This window comes from Anabrus simplex, chromosome 1 (genome assembly GCF_040414725.1).
Source record: "Anabrus simplex isolate iqAnaSimp1 chromosome 1, ASM4041472v1, whole genome shotgun sequence".
Taxonomy (NCBI): domain Eukaryota; kingdom Metazoa; phylum Arthropoda; class Insecta; order Orthoptera; family Tettigoniidae; genus Anabrus; species Anabrus simplex.
The window spans coordinates 599,356,957-599,375,512 of record NC_090265.1 but is presented as its reverse complement, the minus strand read 5'-3'; the positions used below and the strand labels follow the sequence as shown (position 1 = coordinate 599,375,512).

General features: G+C 37.6%; 1 protein-coding gene across 1 annotated transcript in view; it reads left to right on the top strand.

Annotated features, from left to right (window-relative positions):
* Maf1 (repressor of RNA polymerase III transcription Maf1) overlaps nucleotides 1-836 on the top strand; it is a 131,610-nt gene extending 130,774 nt beyond the window's left edge. Inside the window, exon 7 of the mRNA XM_067135636.2 lies at nucleotides 702-836. The gene's annotated coding sequence lies outside the window, so the exon portion shown is untranslated. The remainder of the gene's footprint in view (nucleotides 1-701) is intronic.
* Nucleotides 837-18,556: the final 17,720 nt, after the last annotated feature.

Below are 18,556 nucleotides of genomic sequence, written 5' to 3'. Positions count from 1 at the left end.
ATCTTCAGCACCTGTTGCAAGCAGAAAAGTACTGTCTGCATTATGGATAGTTATAGTGATCCCATTAACAATGATTCCCTCCTGTTTTCCTTCCTGTGCTTCAGGAAATACCCTTTAAGAGTAGATACTGAAGAGGAATGGAGATAGAACACAGCCTTGCCTCATTTCAATAGTACAGGCATTCATGTTATTAACTTTAACTGATGGGGGTCGTATTCCAATACAGGTTGGCAATAATTTGGATGTCTCTACCATCCAGGCTTTTTCATGATCGAAAAAACAAGTGTATCTAGACATACCTACGCATCCTTGGACCAACCTTGCATCCTCAGCATTGCCGCTCTGGTGCCAAATCCATTATGAAATCCAAACGGGGTACTACCTATGTATGATTCACATTTGCTGTACAGGGCTTTATTTTTAACACTTGACCAATGTGTTCACCTCTCTGCCACCAAGTATGCATGCAGTGCACACTCTCAGACTTCCTGCTTCAAATACTGAGTATACAATACAATAATACCTTATAACAGATGCTGGAAGTGTCATCCTTCCTGGGTTACACACGCACTGTATCTGGAAAGTACATTCTGACTGATGCGAGTCAGTACTTCCACTGTAATGTTTCTCATCTCATTTGTAATGTTTTCTTTTAGTTCCTCCAATGTATGAGGATTTGTCTGATAAACCTTTCCTTTCAGTCCACCCCACAAGTAAAAATCACAGATCTGGGGAGCAAGCAGGGAAAGAGGCCAAGACTGGTCACTGTCTGCAAACCTTTCCAAGACTGTAAGAAGGGATTCTTCTACGTACTTGCAGTGGCTGAATTTTCTTGAAACCATCCAAGCAATTTTTGTTCTTCTATCGACTGATGAAAGAATGGAGTCAAAATGTCATTTCAGCACCTCAGTGCATTTACTTTTGTCTTAATAAAGATGTGTTCAATTATTCTTCTTGCATTAACAGCACACCAAACACCAATCTTTCTATCATAATGAGGGATTTCATAAAAACCATGAGGATTTTCTGCACCCCAATAGCAAGAGTTAGAATGGAGTCAAAATGTCATTTTGGCACCTCAGTGCATTTACTGCCGTCTCATTAAAGATGTGGGTCGATTAAATCATCATGGACCGATGAAAGATTCAATTCACAATATTGACCTCTTGCTGCTGGATCACCAAGTTTTAAACAATAGGCCTGAATAAAACTGTACGGTTTGAATTTTAACAGCTTTATTGCTTTGTGTGCAGAAGAAAATTAAATTCCTCCTTGTGCTAATTTCGGGAGAGATTTATTTGGAGATTGTTCAAGATTTACATAAATTTCTTCTAGGTTTTCCCATTGTTAAAACTGTTTTTTCTGCACTTGCATTTCTTGTTTTCCACTGAGCCAGTATTATAAAATTTATTTACAATATTGGAAATTGCTTTAGTATTTGTTGTGTGTAAATGCAGACTTGCTGCAGCACTGTGTTCAACCACCCAGTTAAGTAATGTTTGTAGATCTTCAGCACCTGTTGCAAGCAGAAAAGTATTGTCTGTATTATGGATATTTATAGTGATCCCATTAACAATGATTCCCTCCTGCTCCAATAGCAAGAGGAAGCAGAACCAGGAATATAATCTCAACATCAGCGAGACCAAGACAGTGGTGATGGCAGTCAACAGAGAATGGCGTCCAGCAAATGTAAAACTAGGAGACCACCAGTTAGAGTGTGTGGATAGTTTTCCTTACCTTGGAAGTGTAATCTCCAGTAATAATTTGGTCAGAAAGGAAATTACAAACAGAGTGCAAAAGGGATTAGAATTCTACAAACAAGTAATAACACTTTTATGGGATGACTTGATTCCAAAACTGGCCAAACTGATGATGTTTAACAGCTATTTCATAGAAATATTGACTTATGATATTGAAGCGTGCACCCTCACAAAAAGAGATTCATCAAGACTGCAAGCATCAGAGATGAAATTTCTTAGATCCACCATCCAAAAGACCAAGATGGGCAAGTTAACAAATGAGGACGTGAGGAAAGAAGCCAGAATAAAGACATACCTACTAGACCGACTATGGTGGTATGGGCATGTGATGAGGATGGAGCCTACAAGAACAGCCAGAATAAATTTGGAAAGACAGCTGGAGAGAAAAGACCTGCAGGAAGACCTAAAACCCAATGGATGGACGTGATCAAGTTTGATCTAGTTACCAGAGGATGGACAGTGGATGATGTTCTCCACGATATGAACAGTACCCTGGAAACTGGAACTGTACAATGATGATGATAATGATTGGGAATTGCTGTTCTAAAAGGTGGCACTTCACCAGGAAAGTTCCGAACAAATTCAACACGCACCTGACATTAAGATGCGCTGCTGGAATGAAAGCATCTTTGCAAATTAACAATCCAGGGCTTCCTTCGATTGAGCACTCACCGTAGCAGGCCACAGACTGGCTTTCAAGGATAGATCTGGTGTTACCACGCGCCTGGCAGCGGAGAAGGAAAAAACCATCATCGGTGAAGTGTTAAAAGTAAAGTCCTGTATATTCTAGCATGTATTTCCTTTAGAAAGATTTTGAGAACTTGGCTTACTAGGCTTATGATTTTATAATCTGCGTGAGATTTAGGCATTGTTTTCTTTGGAATAAGGATGAAAGTTGATGTCAACCAGTCAGAAGAGATTGGTCCATTAGTGTACGCTACATTGATTAGCTCTGTCAGGATTCTTGAAGGGTTTTTAATATTTCTACAGGTATACCATCAGGTCCAGATGTTTTTCTGTTTTTGCAGTTCTTGAGTGCATATTCTACTTCCTGGTGAGTAATCCACGATCGTTCACTATACTTTCCAGATGTTAACTTTTTCTTAATGTTTGATGACCACCTCTTGATAGTTATAAAAAAGTCCATTTGTTCCCCTAGTATGTAAACCTGCAGTTCTTTAAGCTTTTTGTGTATATTAAAAGTTTCATGCTTAGATTTATATTACAAAAACAAGTTGGATGGATAAAAAACAAATGACCTTGTTATAAAGAATGTAGAAAAGGATCCATGTTTATTAAATATGATAAAGAAGAGGAGAACAAAGTTCCTTGGACACGTAATGAAACATGAATCTCTTCTCCAAACCATCATTGAAGGTAAAGTACAGGGAAAAGAGACCCAGAGGATGATCAAGGATGTCATACATCAGGAACTCCGTCGGTGAACTGGCATGTGGTTCATATAGTAACATGAAGAGGCGAGCAGAAGATCGTCAGGTGTGGCTACAGCAACAAGGCATTGCCTTAAGTAGATCGTGATGATGATGATGATGATGATGTCCTGACACTGGTTATCCAGTAGTGTTAGCTACCGAGTATATGATTCAGAGCAGTGTATCGATTCATTCAACTGTCCGAGTGAATTGAATTGTAGCAACAGCGAGCTCACAGCACATGATTTAGCTGACTCGCAGCAAACAGGGCTGAGCTGTGCACTCATGGAACAGTGAGACACAACACACACGGTTCATTATTGGAACACTGGACACTGGCAGGGAGTCAAAATTCCTCTGTGGGCAAGCCATACAGAGCCATGCGCCATGGAAAGAATCGTATGCTACAACAGACTCGCTCTCAGCTCATTTGAAAATAATACCTGCTTGTATTGACTGTCCTTTCCTTACAGGGAGGTTTAAAATAATTTGGATTTATTTGCAGTGTTAAAAAGGTAGTCAAAACATAATTCCAAAGTAGCTATTAAGTAGGAAGGCTATTAGGTTTTTTTATTTGTTGTTTAATGAATCTTAGTCGACATTTGACAATTAATTCAACTCAGCTCTCTAGCCTTCCCTATGAATACGAGTCAAACTCAAGACCACTAAAATGATGTTTTATACTGAGAAGAACCACTCAGAATTCTCTCAGATTGTACATTGCATCATTGCACAAGACTTCAATCATCGAATCATGAAATCACCAGTGTATGTGGACAGTCCACACCCAGGCGACTACAGTGGGGCATTGATGATGATGATGATACCTGGGCGACATCCTTAATGCAGATCATTGACGATTGTGTGTACAAATATTTTTCATCTAATTCTATACCATACCTGCCAACTATCAAAAAAAGAAATCCGGAAGATCCTTAAGCGAATTTTTTTTTAACAACACGCACATGCTTAACAGTCTTGAGACATAATGATGAAAACGGATGGCAAGGGGGGATTATAAACAATACTAATACAAGTCAAATACAGTAGAACCTCGATGCATCGTTGAATTTATTCGGTCCCAAAAATGTTCCATATAAACCAATGTTGAATTTCCCCTGCATCTATCATTTCTCGAAGTATCGTTTTATTGCATCGATCGTCGAAAAATTATTTGTCCTCGGTCACAATTTTCCCGCATTGATCGATCATACGTAAGAAAAATATACGCAAAAGTTTTTTGAATTTAGAGGGACTGCTCAATACTCTTAGCACATAATAGCACCATAGCGGCAACCTGTTACGTGAGAATGTAAGAGCGATTCGGAGTTGCTAGTCTTGAACAAGGATCTTGTAGGCTGGAGTGCTGTATGCAGGTTATTCACGCGCAACCTCACTACGAGCCTCCTGGTACCAAAGCTTCCCCTCGGCCCACTAACCGACCCCTAGAAGCACTTTTATTTACTAGAATTAAAATGTAGAGAGCGTAAAACTCAAATTTGCCACCATTTTCTGTGTTGGTATAGGCTGACTAGGGCTGCTAACTTCATTGAAAAAAAAAAGAGAGAAAATCGCACAGTTCGCCAGATATGTTTTAGTCACAGGGTGATTAATCGCATCGTACCTTGTGGAGTGTGTGGGACGCTAGAGGCCTGTTGACCGCTTAGTTGCCCTCTGCATAATAGTCTTGTTACAAGCCGAACTTAACCAAGCCAGACCAATAATCTTTTATCATAGCCTAGTCTTGTAACTAGTTCCTAAGTTGGCAGCTTCGCACAAGCCGCTGTGACATCATTCGAGATGCGCCGCGTTGAATTTCTAACCTCTGTGACATCGTCTGAGCTGAGCTGCGGGAGCCGCGCCGTGTTGGGTATCTAATATATCGTTCACAAAGGGTCCACGGAATCTTTTCCTAAATACAGGTTATCGCCGTAATATCCATATATATCTTTAATTTGCAATAAGAGAACTGAACTAAAAGGTTTTCAACTATTACAAAACGCGTAAAGAGATGTGAAACGAAATGGCGTAAAAGTCACGCTTTTTATTTTCATCTCGTAGGCCTATATCATGGTTGCATTATTTTGATACCGGTATGTATAGTATGAGCTAAATGGTTAGCACGTGTTGGCCTTTGGTTCAAGGGGTCTTGATTGGGGTGAGGATTTTAACTTTCCTTGGTTAATTCCAATGGTTTGGGGGCTGTCTGTTTGCCGAATTAAACATTAGAATTCATCTTATGTTGGGCCGCATTTTCATATGCACATAGATCGCCTATCACGCGACAACTCAAAAGACCTGCACCCGGCTCCGGAGGCCATGCGCCTCTTCAAAATTGTCGTAGTTTTTATAATAATTGTAATAATAATATACTTACATAACAAAAAATGTCCCAATACAGTACCCGTATTTTATTATTTTGCTTTCCCCCTATTTTTTGTTGCCCACATTTATAGTTTTCCCGCATCCGTCATCATTTTCCCTCTGCCCCCTGAAAAATGATGCATCGAGGTTTTACTGCATATGTTATGATCACCCCTGTTTTCACTTAACACTGGGAACACTTTCCGTGATCGTATAAAACAAGGAAATTAAGCAGAATATGCCTCCCTAAAAGACTGATAATATCGTTTCTTAGTTGAACTTATTATGAACACCACTAAAAATTCTAAATTGCTCAGAAATTCGTCACACAATTCCACGAGTTTCAGAACTATCGCCAATGTTACACACGCACACAAACAAAGCCTTTCAGCTGCTAAGAAGCATGACGCAATTACTAAGGTTGTTTTATATAAATTCACAGCCTGCTACTTTTCACAGATTTCTTTTCTTCAAAATCGCAGCCTGCTACTTGTTTGGGAACATCTCATTGAATGAAGTAACATTTGAGGTAGAAGAGGTGACAAAAGCACGGTGATAATCGATAATGTGATTATCGATACATTTACCGGTCTAATTTCAAACACTGCATCTCGTATTACCAGCTACTATCAAAAGTCAAACAAATCCGATGTAACCGCAGAAAACGAAACCAAGCACGGATATTAAAAATTCGTACAATAAGGTTGTTCATCCATACAACCGTAAAACAAACTCAAAATCCGTACATTTTATGGAAAAACCGGAATACTTGGCAGGTATGCTATACACTTATTTAATGGAGTTGTCAATGTGGGGGGAAAGGCTTTGTAACTTCAAAACTTGATACAAAGAGGTGGCTGCAGAAGAATACTGAATCTGAAAGCTTTGATGACTTATAGAAAAGCAGTTCATAGAAAGAAGACTAGATGGCAACAGCAGGCATTGAATGCTGTTGATGCTGTCTATCAGTACACACTAAACACAGATGTAACGGTGACTCTAATGTGCCGTGAATTGGATCACTGTATTGATTTAGTAATGTAAACGGAATAAAATGAATTGATTCAATAAAATGAAGTGAATATCCCATCACTATTACCCAGTCATTTAATTTTTTCCCTTCTAATTATCTGGAAGATTTCGGTATGGAGTTCTTTTTTATTTTACCAGCCTCCATTGGTCCATCAAATCAAGGGTTTTATCAGTCGTCCATATGTTTTTAAACCTGGCATGATAAAAATAAATATATTGAACTTCTGAATATTATGGAAAAAATTTGCAAATCTTATCTTCATTCAAATTGAATTTGTAATTTTGAAGTACCATTTTGTCTTTTTGAAACTGATATGGCACTGAATTAATCACAACATAACCAACCTCACTGTATCCACCCAAAATACATGGGTTTCACTGGAATAAAACCACCATATGACAAGGTAGGCAGAAGAATGAGAAAGGGTCAGCAAATAATATGCATTCTTGATATCTTAAAATGGTGAAGAACTGGTATTTATACTGTACACTGAAAACTTACAGTACAATACAATATTTGTATCATATATACTGAGCTGGGGATTATTGTATATGTAAAACTAATAAAATTTCAGATGCAGCCATCATCTGCTTGGCATACAGCTGTTACCTTTAATATAGTTATTTGGATGTTCAATACAGAACTCTGTGAATTGATCAGAACAAGGTATTCTTTTTTCATAATTTTCCCAATGGTGTACTATATATACACTGCTTGTTCTTATATTCCGTGCTCTCTATGCATTCTTTGCACTGTTATTTATTGGTAATTAATCAGTGTGACGACTGTTTTAGGTAAAAAAATTATTTTGAAGCGTGTTACTTTTGTGGTTTCCTTATGTGATTAGTAGTACCCATCTCTCCAGTGGACATGACTCCCAGGAAGAGTAGTGCGATTGTAGCATTATCTCTGAATAATTCCACGACATAAAGAGAGTTGGTGTACGCAGCTGCACAAACAGACAGGCTCAATTTCACAAAAGAAAAAAAAAGGAAACTGTGACAGGAAAATGAAAACAATGCCAACTGATGAATATTTTCTCCTCAAAAGAAGCAAATCATACCCCCGAAGCTCACTGCTATGTACTTGGTTCACATATTAGAGGAAAGTGGAGTGATCTGCACATTCAGGTTAGTTGAGCTGGGAGGAAAGCCTGCAAACCTGTAAAGAAATAACTTCTAACAGGAAAAATGTGCAGGAAACATTTCTTGTGGACATGTAGTCATTAGGATTGGACAATGGAACACTGATGAAAGTTCTTTTCTCTAATGAGAGTCACTTCGAACTGCAGGGTCAGAGTGTTCAATATGTGCACTGAGCAAAGAATGAGGCAACAACTTCAGCACATTTGCAACAGATGATAAAACACCCCGTGAATACAATGTTTTGGGAGTGTTTCACCGCATGAAGGACCAGGACCCTTAGTACTAGCCTAGGGGATTACAAAATCTGACCAGTACATCCAAATCTGGAAAGTAGAGTTGCTGATGAGCTGCAGAAGACGTTTCCAGACGGTGATGGAAATTTTCATCACTATTTGGCTCCTTGCCATACTTCAAAGAAAGTGAAGAAATTCTTCAGTGAAAACAATATTCATGTCTTAAGAGTGGCCAGGGTACTTCCACAACATTAATCCAACAGAAAACATATGGGCCATTTGCAAAGGGACACTCACAAATTTTGACTGTTCCACAAAAATACACAGTCTCTAGTTAAAGTGTGGTTTCATGTTGATGATCTTAAAAATATGTGCTCAATACTTGTGGAATCAATAAAACAGAAAGAAGGACATATTAGCAATTAGCAAAGATTAAAGGTATGTATTAGGTGAATAAGTGGAAGAAAATAAAATGTACATGTTATTGTTGTGTTTGAATTAATTTGCATTGGACTGTAATTTCTACCACCTATTGGATGACTCTGGGTGTAAAATTTTGCAGATCATTTCTATCATCTCTTGAATAATTCTAGATGTAAAATGTTTCTCCTTACAAATGACATTGGTTTCATCTAAAAGAACTGTATAGTTTTTATGTACTACAGCAGAAGTCATACTGCTAGGGATATGAATCATAATCCCTGGAAAAAGAGACATCCTAATAATGCATGGCTGACATTTAACATGGTATTGAGTCACTAGCTCAGACAATCCACACTAACACAACTGGGGATGAGACCAGAACAACAACACCGCCCTGTGATGGTTTCATTGCTGCCATCCTGTATAGTATTTTAGGATGGCTTCTGCACCCTGAAACAGGATCCGGCATTATTTTTCCCGCACCACATCACATTTCTTTAAAAATCTGATATTTCTTCTTTTATGCACATACATCAAAGCATACATTAATTCGTTAGGAGAAATGTTGCCTTGAATAAGACTTTTGAAGTTATTTATTAATGCAAACTCCTGCCATCTGGCAATCCTGCATAATCACACTTGCAGATTAGAGTTGACAACACTGTACAACACAGTAGGTTTTGCTGATTAGTGCTATTCTGTCGCAGTGCTTTCTGCACTTCAGTTTGGGTCATACTTCACTTGCTAATGAGAATAGGTTTTGTCCTGTACATGAGTGACATACTCTGATAATCTTTATATAGAACTTATATCAACGTGGCACATTGTGGCCGCATTAACAGTCCAGTTATATTCTGCTGTGTGTGTTGAGCTTTTGTGCCAATAAAACAGCGGCACAATATAAGAATTCATTGAAAAGGCCTACTGTACATACTCTGTCATTAAACTGGGAGACCAAGACAAATTGTGGACATCTCATAAAGTTTTGCAGGACCTGTGTAGAGCAGTTACAACAGTGGGTGAATAGTGAGCGAACAGTGCTGCCATTCGGAATACCAATGGTGTGGTGACAACCTACGGACCACAGTTCTCATTGCTACTTCTGCTTGGTGAATGTGAAAGGTTTTAACAGCAGGAACAAACGTAAGATTGTGTATCCAAGCAATATTTCATCCGCAGTTCTCCCTGTTCCTCATGGCCCTGATGTACCAGTACCGTAGCGTCTAGAACAATTAAATAATTGCTCCTCTTCTGAAGATAAGGCAGAAATGGCTGGTGCTAGCTCTGACTGCAATTTCTCACCAGAAGTTGCTGGGAAAGAACCCAAACTTTTCGAGCAAAGTGTGTTAAATGACTTAGTTCGAGATCTTGGTCTTACAAAGGAATCTGCTAAGGCACTTGGGTCTAGACTTTGTGAAAGGAACATGTTGGCACTAGTGATGGCGTACTATTGGTACAGACAACACAAAGAAGAATTTTTACCCTTCTTGTCTGATGAAGGAACTTTGGCTTATTGCAACAAGTTCTGGAGGTTATGTTGAATCTAGAAGTACCACATTATGATCCCATTCACTGGAGACTTTTTACTGATGCTTCCAAGCATAGTTTCAAGTGTGTTCCTGTGTGAACTTGCATCAGTTCCTGTTGCTCATTCAGTTATTATGGGAGAAACATACGAAAATCTTGAGATGATGATGTGTAAAGTAAAGTATCAGGAACACAAATGGCAGGTGTGTGGCAACTTTAAAATGATAGGTATTCTGACAGGTCTACAAGCAGGTTTCACAAAACTTCCCTGTTTTCTGTGTGAGTGGGACAGTCGAGCAAAGTTACAACACTGGATTCAAAAGGAATGGCGTCACGTAGCTAGTGGATTGTTACCTTGAAAAACATGAAACAAGTAAGCCTTGTTGAGAAGTCCAACATACTATCCAACTAAGACTTATTAAGGAATTCATTAAGGCTGTGTTGTCAATTCCCAGGCATCAATAATGCCAAAATCAAAGAGGGTATCTTCACATGTCCAGATATCAGAAAACTCCTTTCTGAAGACGCTATGTGTGCAGCAGGATGTTTGGCATGGAAAGCATGTATTTAATTTATGGTGATTTTGTGCTATCTTTCCTATGACTCCTTTGAAAATTTAAAGTCAGAATACCAAGCAAGTAGTCAAAAACTTTCTTGGCAATACAAAGGATTCAGACTACAAACAAATGGTGGACAGAATGCTTGTTTCTTTCCAGCACTTAGGCTGTAATACGAGCTTAAAGGTAAATGTTACACTCACGTCTGGACTATTTCCCTGAGAACCTAGGAATGCTGACCGAAGAGCAAGGAGAGAGATTTCACCAGGATCTAAAGGGAATTGAATGCAGATATCAAGGAAAATGGAACCAAAACATACTGGCACTTTCTGCTGGTTAATGAAGAGAGAAAATTCAACTACACCTCACGAAAGAAAAGCAACAAAACAAAGTTCCTTACAATAAGACAGGATATACAAATGAAACTGTGGACTTGCAATTCTACAACATGTTACCAGGCTTATGCATAATAAATTTTGGACCATTTGGCTCTATGCATACAATAATTATGCTCAAATATAACAGTGTAATATAAGCATATTCAGATGAATAAAGATAACAAGAAAAACCATATTCTTTTACATGTGATAATAGAGTGTTGTACATGCAAGAATGTCTTATATATTCCTTTTGAGTTTGCAAAGAAACCAGATGTGATACAGGAAAGTTGACTTCAGTTCTGGATTCAGCATAACTTACCTGAAATATAAAATATCACCATTTGAACATTAGGCAAAGTTTAAACTCACACGCTAGTGTAATTAAGGCATAAAGTTGAACTTATTTTTCCTGACAATTAACCATTATATTTCGCTCTGTAATTGTTGCAAATTTTTTTGCTACGTTATCAACAAAGAACTGACTTGTATAGGTTTTTAGCGACAATGGGATAGGAAAGGGCTGGAATGAGGAATTAGTGGCCGTAGCCACTGGCATTTGCCTGGTGTGAAAAAAAATGAGACAAGAACAAACCATATCTTAAGAGGACTGCCAATGGTGGGGTTCAAATCCACTCCCTCCTTATTACAAGCTTACAGCTGCACAATCTGTACTGTGTGGCCAACTTGCTTGGTATTCCGACTTTAAATTTTCAAAGGAGAAATAGGAAAGATAGCATAAATCACCATAAATTAAATATATTTCTCCAATAATCAATGACATAACATGAAGAGATATAATTTTTAGGAAAAGGGAGAATGATCACCCAGGCAGCAGCCAAACACATCCCACAATAAATAAATAAATAAATAAATAAAATTACTTTACGAATCCTGAATGTATAAACAAAATAATACATAAAAACCAACAGATTAGTGAATGCAATGTGCAAAGCAACTGTTAAGCTGCAACTCAAGTCTCTTGTACAAAATATTAAATAGTGCAACAGATTTATATACAATATACACTATGTTATTTATGAATACATAATTTGTTACACATATCCTTCTTAGAAATGATTTACGTTTTGATTGATGAAAGTATAATATTTAACAATTTGGAAAATATATCATGAGGCTTTCTGCTTCCATGGGTTATATCTGGAAACACTAAAGTGAAGTTAAATCATGTGATTGTACTCTGACACATATACAAGTATATATGTACAAATTGGAAAAGATATTATCTAATCTAACAGGCACATATCCAGCAGTGTATGCTGGAAACTAGCTAGTCTTTAAATCTCGGGATGATGGGTAAGTGACAAGGCAAATGAATTTGGTCCTGAGTATCAAGTATACCAAATTCTGTGTATAGCACCACTATTGAATTAATTATATAATGAAGCACTTCTATATTATACTATTCAGTGAATTCCAAAATAAACAAAATGAGAACTATTTAATTAACAATATTTCTTATAACTATACCATGTCAATGTTTTCAAAAACTACTTTCAATCAACCAAAATTAACTTCAGCATGAATATATATGTTTCAAATTGCAATTAGTTCAAAGACCATACTAGTTAAATATTGACTAGTTCCACAACAGAGAAAAACTCTGCTCTGGAATGAACTAAGGGAAATCTTCATATTAAATTCACTATGACATTAAACTTTTGAAATATAATATTACAAAATAATCAAGATTCTGAATGAAAAATTTGACACAACAATTTAGCCTGTTGCTTTCTCAAACGTTGCTCTTTTCACTGTATTCATCACTGAAACTTCCAGGTCATTTGTGATGAGACCAGCAATTTAATATTAAGTCTAACCAATAAGGATATCATTTTAAAATGGAAACCTTTACAGTGGAACCTTGATTCTCATTTATTGGAGGAATCACGAGGGGAAAAAATGCACAATATGGGGAAACGGACAATCTGGAAACGAATTAAAGCCATCAACAATGTGGCTAAACACCACAATAATTAAATATGTGTAATTATAACTTTACAAACACTCCTAAACCAAACCAAACTACAGCCCTCTAATGGGCCTTGGCCTACCAAGCGACGCTGCTCAGCCTGATGGCCTTGAGATTATGAGTTGACGCATGGTCAGTGTGAAAAGTCCTCTTGGACATTATTCCTGGCTTTCTATTATAGACTGGAGTAACCACCTCACCGTTAGATAGCTCCTGAATTAACAGTAATCATGTAGGCTGAGTGGACCTAGAACCAGTCCTCATATCCAAGTAAAAATGCCCGATATGGCGGGGAATTGAAACGGGATTCTGGGTGAGAGGCAGGCAAGCTAGACCGCGGGGCTGGCTTCAAACATTAATTCCACGGGTTAAAAATCTCGATTATCATTCAGTTTTGCCAGGGAAACTGTGAGTTTCCCATGAAAACTTCTTTCATGTCAGCAACTTTAACTCATCAAAAAAATCTAATAAACAATGCCAAGCCAAAGAACAATCGATCACAAGTATTTTTTAATCCTCTAATCTAATGAAATAAAGCACAACCAATACAAAAGCGCCCAGCATGATGGCAAAATTCCTAATCTTTTTTGTATCTTCCATTGTAATTTGGTCACCGGTATACTGCCTGTAGTAAGTTTCTGGAAGTCTTGTACCACATAGATTAGGTCGACATTAAATTTTAAAAGTTATTTTGAAGTCGAGAATATGGTTTCGAATGTACTGATTCTCAAAAGTTATTGAATGCATATTTTGTTCGCCGATATGTAGACATCCAAAAGCAACAAGAAAGTGCGTTTGAAGGTGAAATTGGATAAATAATGAAGTTTAATAGTGCATATATATATATGCATATATTTGAGATTAGTGCACAATTTCAAATTTTGGATTTATTGTGCGTATTTTAACATGTTTTACAAGCAGTCTTCAAGAAAACATAAAGTAATTAATGCCGTGAACTCTTTTGGCAATGAAATGTTTCTAAGGCCACTGACACTTATCAAGACACACTTCCAAATTATACCAGAATAAATCAAGAAGTTCAAAATACATGTGTCTTGGTGATTTGCTGGACATAGTGGAGAATGTGAAGCATGAACTGGAAGGTATACAAGGAATCCTCGGATATGTCCTTAAACGAAAACTGGGCTATGACATTATGGAAGCTATTAACAAATATTTGGCTGGTACTGATAATGAGGATCTACTACAATGTTTAACACCTACACTTGCTCCTGAATTCAAGTCATCGGTCCCTGATGGTACGAAATGAGATGAAATGAAATGACAAATTGAAAACCCAAAATCCTCCACTGACCACAATTCAAAACATGAGGACGAAGAATGAATGGATGGATATGAATTTAAAACGATCAGTGGAACCAACCCACAGTGCCTCACATGCACAGAAGCTGGCATAAAACAACAGTATTACTGACCAAGAGACTGCTTCTATAGCACGATACTGAATCAATGATGCTTGTAGTTGAAAGGAGTCCAAAATCCAAGTCTCCGGCCCCTCATAATGGTACTTATCGCTAGAAAAGTAGAACCATGGTATTTGTCATGTTGCGGTACTAATCAAGAGTAGCATAGGCTCGTGGTATTCCACACATTATGGTACTACTCACAGGTAATGAAATTCGCACATGTATTACAGACCTACTGTGTTTCGCACATTGCGGCGCCATTGACAGGCAACACAAACCTATGGTGTTCATCACCTAAGTGTACTAACCACAGGGACTCGTACTATCCCGTGGTGTTCCTCATATAGTGGGTACTAATCATAGGCAAGCCAGAACCACGGGTTCGGTCATCCCATGGCGTCGCTCATATAGTGCTACTAATCACAGGTACCGTAACAGCCGTTGCGCTCTCGTTTGCTACAAATTGCAAACCTATTTGGTGCCTAACATAATGGTACTACGTGCAAGGAAAAGCAACCCATGGTGTTCCTCGGGTGGTGGTACTAATCACAAGGAGTTTCATGGTTCTAATATAATCATCCAGTGGTCGCCCCTTTTAGTTGCTTCTTACAACAGGCGTCCCCCACCCACAGGGGGTGAAGCTAATTTTAACAAACTCCATGGATTTATACCAGAAAACGTGGAGAAGACTGTTGCAGGGTACTGCAAAGCAAATTATGGACAGGAAAAGTAGGATGTGTAGTGTAAATGGAAAGCGCAATGTGTATTTAAGTGTGTTTCTTTTCACGGTTTTCTTACAACCTTACTAATTGATTTATCATATGTATTAATTAACACACTGTGTCTTATCTAGGAGACGTGTGCATATAGTTTTAACAGTGAACACTGTCTCACAAACTATGCACGGACTGTTTTTACTAGCAGAACAGCCGCAGCTGTAAGTGGTGTGAATTTTTGTTTTTCATTCAGCTGTTTACTCATCATAATGATTTTATGTATTGATGTGGGTGAATCGCTTGAGTCTAGTAAAGGGATATTACATTTACATTTTATACAAGTGTTTAATAGCATGAAAATAAGTGCATACTGAAATGCATATTTCACCACATTTTGTCGCATAGTTGCCTGCTTATACTGGTGATTTATACAGCATATAAATCCAATGTCTACTAATCACAAACAGATTGAAAAGAGAAAAAAATGATCAAAATCCAGAAATTTTGGTTTATTCGTGACCTTGAACTCAGCCGGAAAGCACATTGAGACACTTACTGGATAAGCCAATGGGATATGATACAAACTGTTAAATGTTAAGCTGCACATATAAAAGGACATTTTAACATTTAAAAAACCCATCTTATATTAGGACCAAAACAGTAATAGGCAATCCCAAGACCTCCCATGGCTTTATATATGTGAAGTTCAACATTGGTTCTGGTCTCGGAAACAAAATCATATCCGATCATATTGAAATACTAGATTCATGTTAGGAAGAAGCAATTTAGATTCCTGTCTGAAAGCTCAGTGACTGTATACTGCCCAGTGGGAAGTGCTGAAAACCTGTTCGGCGATACAATCGAAAAAAGTCAAAAATATATATATAACCTGGACTACATGTAGATATTTTACAAGTATGAACATTTGATGTTCTGTCTTCAAGTAGTAGTGTAAGGTATTAATTTCTATTACACTCAACCCTCGATTTACTGTAATCAGATCAACCGTGCTGCGGCTTAACTGCAATATCAAAAACACTAAAAATGCACGAGTGTTAGGAGTTATAGTAATACAGAATTACAAAGGGTTGGGATAATATTGCCGAGTCGTAATAGTAGCAAGGGTGGCGCGACCTTGAAGTTATTTGTAGCTGGTGTGTCACTGGCCGCGAGCACCTGCTCTACTCCACACCGCCCTTCTCTCGGTCCTTGTCTTGTTTTTCTTCAGTGCAGTTCAGTTCGTAAACAATGGCAACCAAACGGAAGCATGCCGTTTTGACGATTCAACAGAAGTTGACTACTGTACAAAATATAGAACAAGGTTCTACCGTTAAACAGGTGTGTGTCCAATATAACATTGGTGATTTTACCATTTTTATTATTTATAAGTTTCATATTCCGTATTGATTGGATTCAATGTAATAGACAAGAAAAATGTTCCACCGATCAATACATTTATTGTGAATGAATTATTGCACTAGTACCGGTTTCGACCTATCTTGGCCATCATCAGCTAGCACACAAATTTACAGTCATAGGACAAAATTACAAAGATGTTACGTAAGAGCATCCGGATGTCTAATGAAAAATGGAAGTAAAATATATTGCAGTATGTTGCGTTAAAAATATCTCTGATTAAAAGTGGTGATGGTTAGAATAAACTAAAACCTATTGATTGAGCATGGACATGAGTACATAAACACATTAAAATATATATGCCACATCATAAGACACTAAAAAATATAGCACATTAAATACATCAACAGTTGAATTGCATAATACTCAATTTTCAAATTTTAATGACAAGAGTTATTATAACATACTAATACAAAGTATATCAGCCATAGAACATTCTCGATATTCAACTTAATCAACACAAGAACTACAAGAGGATTGAAGAATGATGCAACGCAACATGAACTCAAATTTTAATAGACGTTTTTAAAATATACCATGTTTTAATGTGTTTAATGTGCTATATTTTTTAGTGTTTTATGATGTGGCATATATATTTTAATGTGTTTATGTACTCATGTCCATGCTCAATCAATAGGTTTTAGTTTATTCTAACCATCACCACTTTTAATCAGAGATATTTTTAACGCAACATACTGCAATATATTTTACTTCCATTTTTCATTAGACATCTGGATGCTCTTACGTAACATCTTTGTAATTTTGTCCTATGACTGTAAATTTGTGTGCTAGCTGATGATGGCCAAGATAGGTCGAAACCGGTACTAGTGCAATAATTCATTCACAATAAATGTATTGATCGGTGGAACATTTTTCTTGTCTATTACGGTGATTTTACCATGCGGGATATTTTGTGCAACAAAGACAAACTTCAATCATTTGCTTCTTCGTCCGATGCAAACAATGGTATGGCAAACCGAAAAACTATGAAAAAAATCTAAGTTTGAGGAGCTTGACCAACGCATGTTGGAGTGGTTTTCACAGCAGCGAGCTCAAGGGACTCCAGTATGGGGACCGATCTGTATGATTAAAAGCAAAGTTTTTGTTCGAAGCTCTTGAGATGGAGGGTGATTTTGATGCATCATTGCATGGTTTACATGTTTTAAACAGTGAGATGGTATCCGTGATGTCAGTGTAAAAGGTGAGTTGCTAAGTGGAAATACAGAAGCACTCAACAGTTCAATTCGGATTTTGAAAAATAAGTGGGGTTTTTTCCTCCTCCTCCCCCCCCCCGCTATTTGCTTTACGTCGCACTGACACAGATAGGTCTTATGGCGAGAAAAATATGTTCTGGATGAGGGTTTAGCAAATTTAAAATGTGGATGAGTCTGGCCTGTATTGGAAATGCCTACCAACCTGTACTCTTGCTTTCGAACAGGAACGTTATACACCAGGCTATAAAGCATCTGAAGAAAGGATGATGATTATGACCTGTGCGAACGCAACGGGCACTCATAAATTACCTTTACTTGTCATTGGAAAAGCAAGAAAACCTCACTCTTTCAAAGGTACAGAGGCCAAAAATTTGCCTGTTGTGTACAAGAACCAAAAGTCTGCTGGGATGAACAGCGAGATTTTTAAACCATGGTTTAACAATAACTTCGTCCCCGAAGTTCGTAAATATTTAAAGTCAAATGGACTCTAGGAAAAGGCCCTTCTTTTGATAGATAATGCGCCCTTGCACCTAAATCAAACTGTTTTAAAATCAGCAGATGGCAACATTTATGTGAAATGTTTGCCTCCCAATGTCACTGCAATAATCCAGTCTATGGACCAAGACATAATATCTGCATTTAAAAAAGAAATTATCAATTATCTCTTCTTCAAAAGAGGACTGAACAGGTCAACGATCTCAAAACTTTTTGGAAAGAATTTACAATTCTCAACGCTATTTATGAGATTCATTAGGCTTGGGAAAAAACAAAACCATTGACAACTGTGCGGTCTTGGAAAAAAATCATCCCAGATATTTCTGAAGATGATGAATGTCTCGGATTTGATGAAGCCGATACAGTTTGTACAGTGACTGAAGTCGTAAAAACTGTACCAGGTGGAGAGGAAGTTGACAACGACAATATTCGTCAGTGGTTCG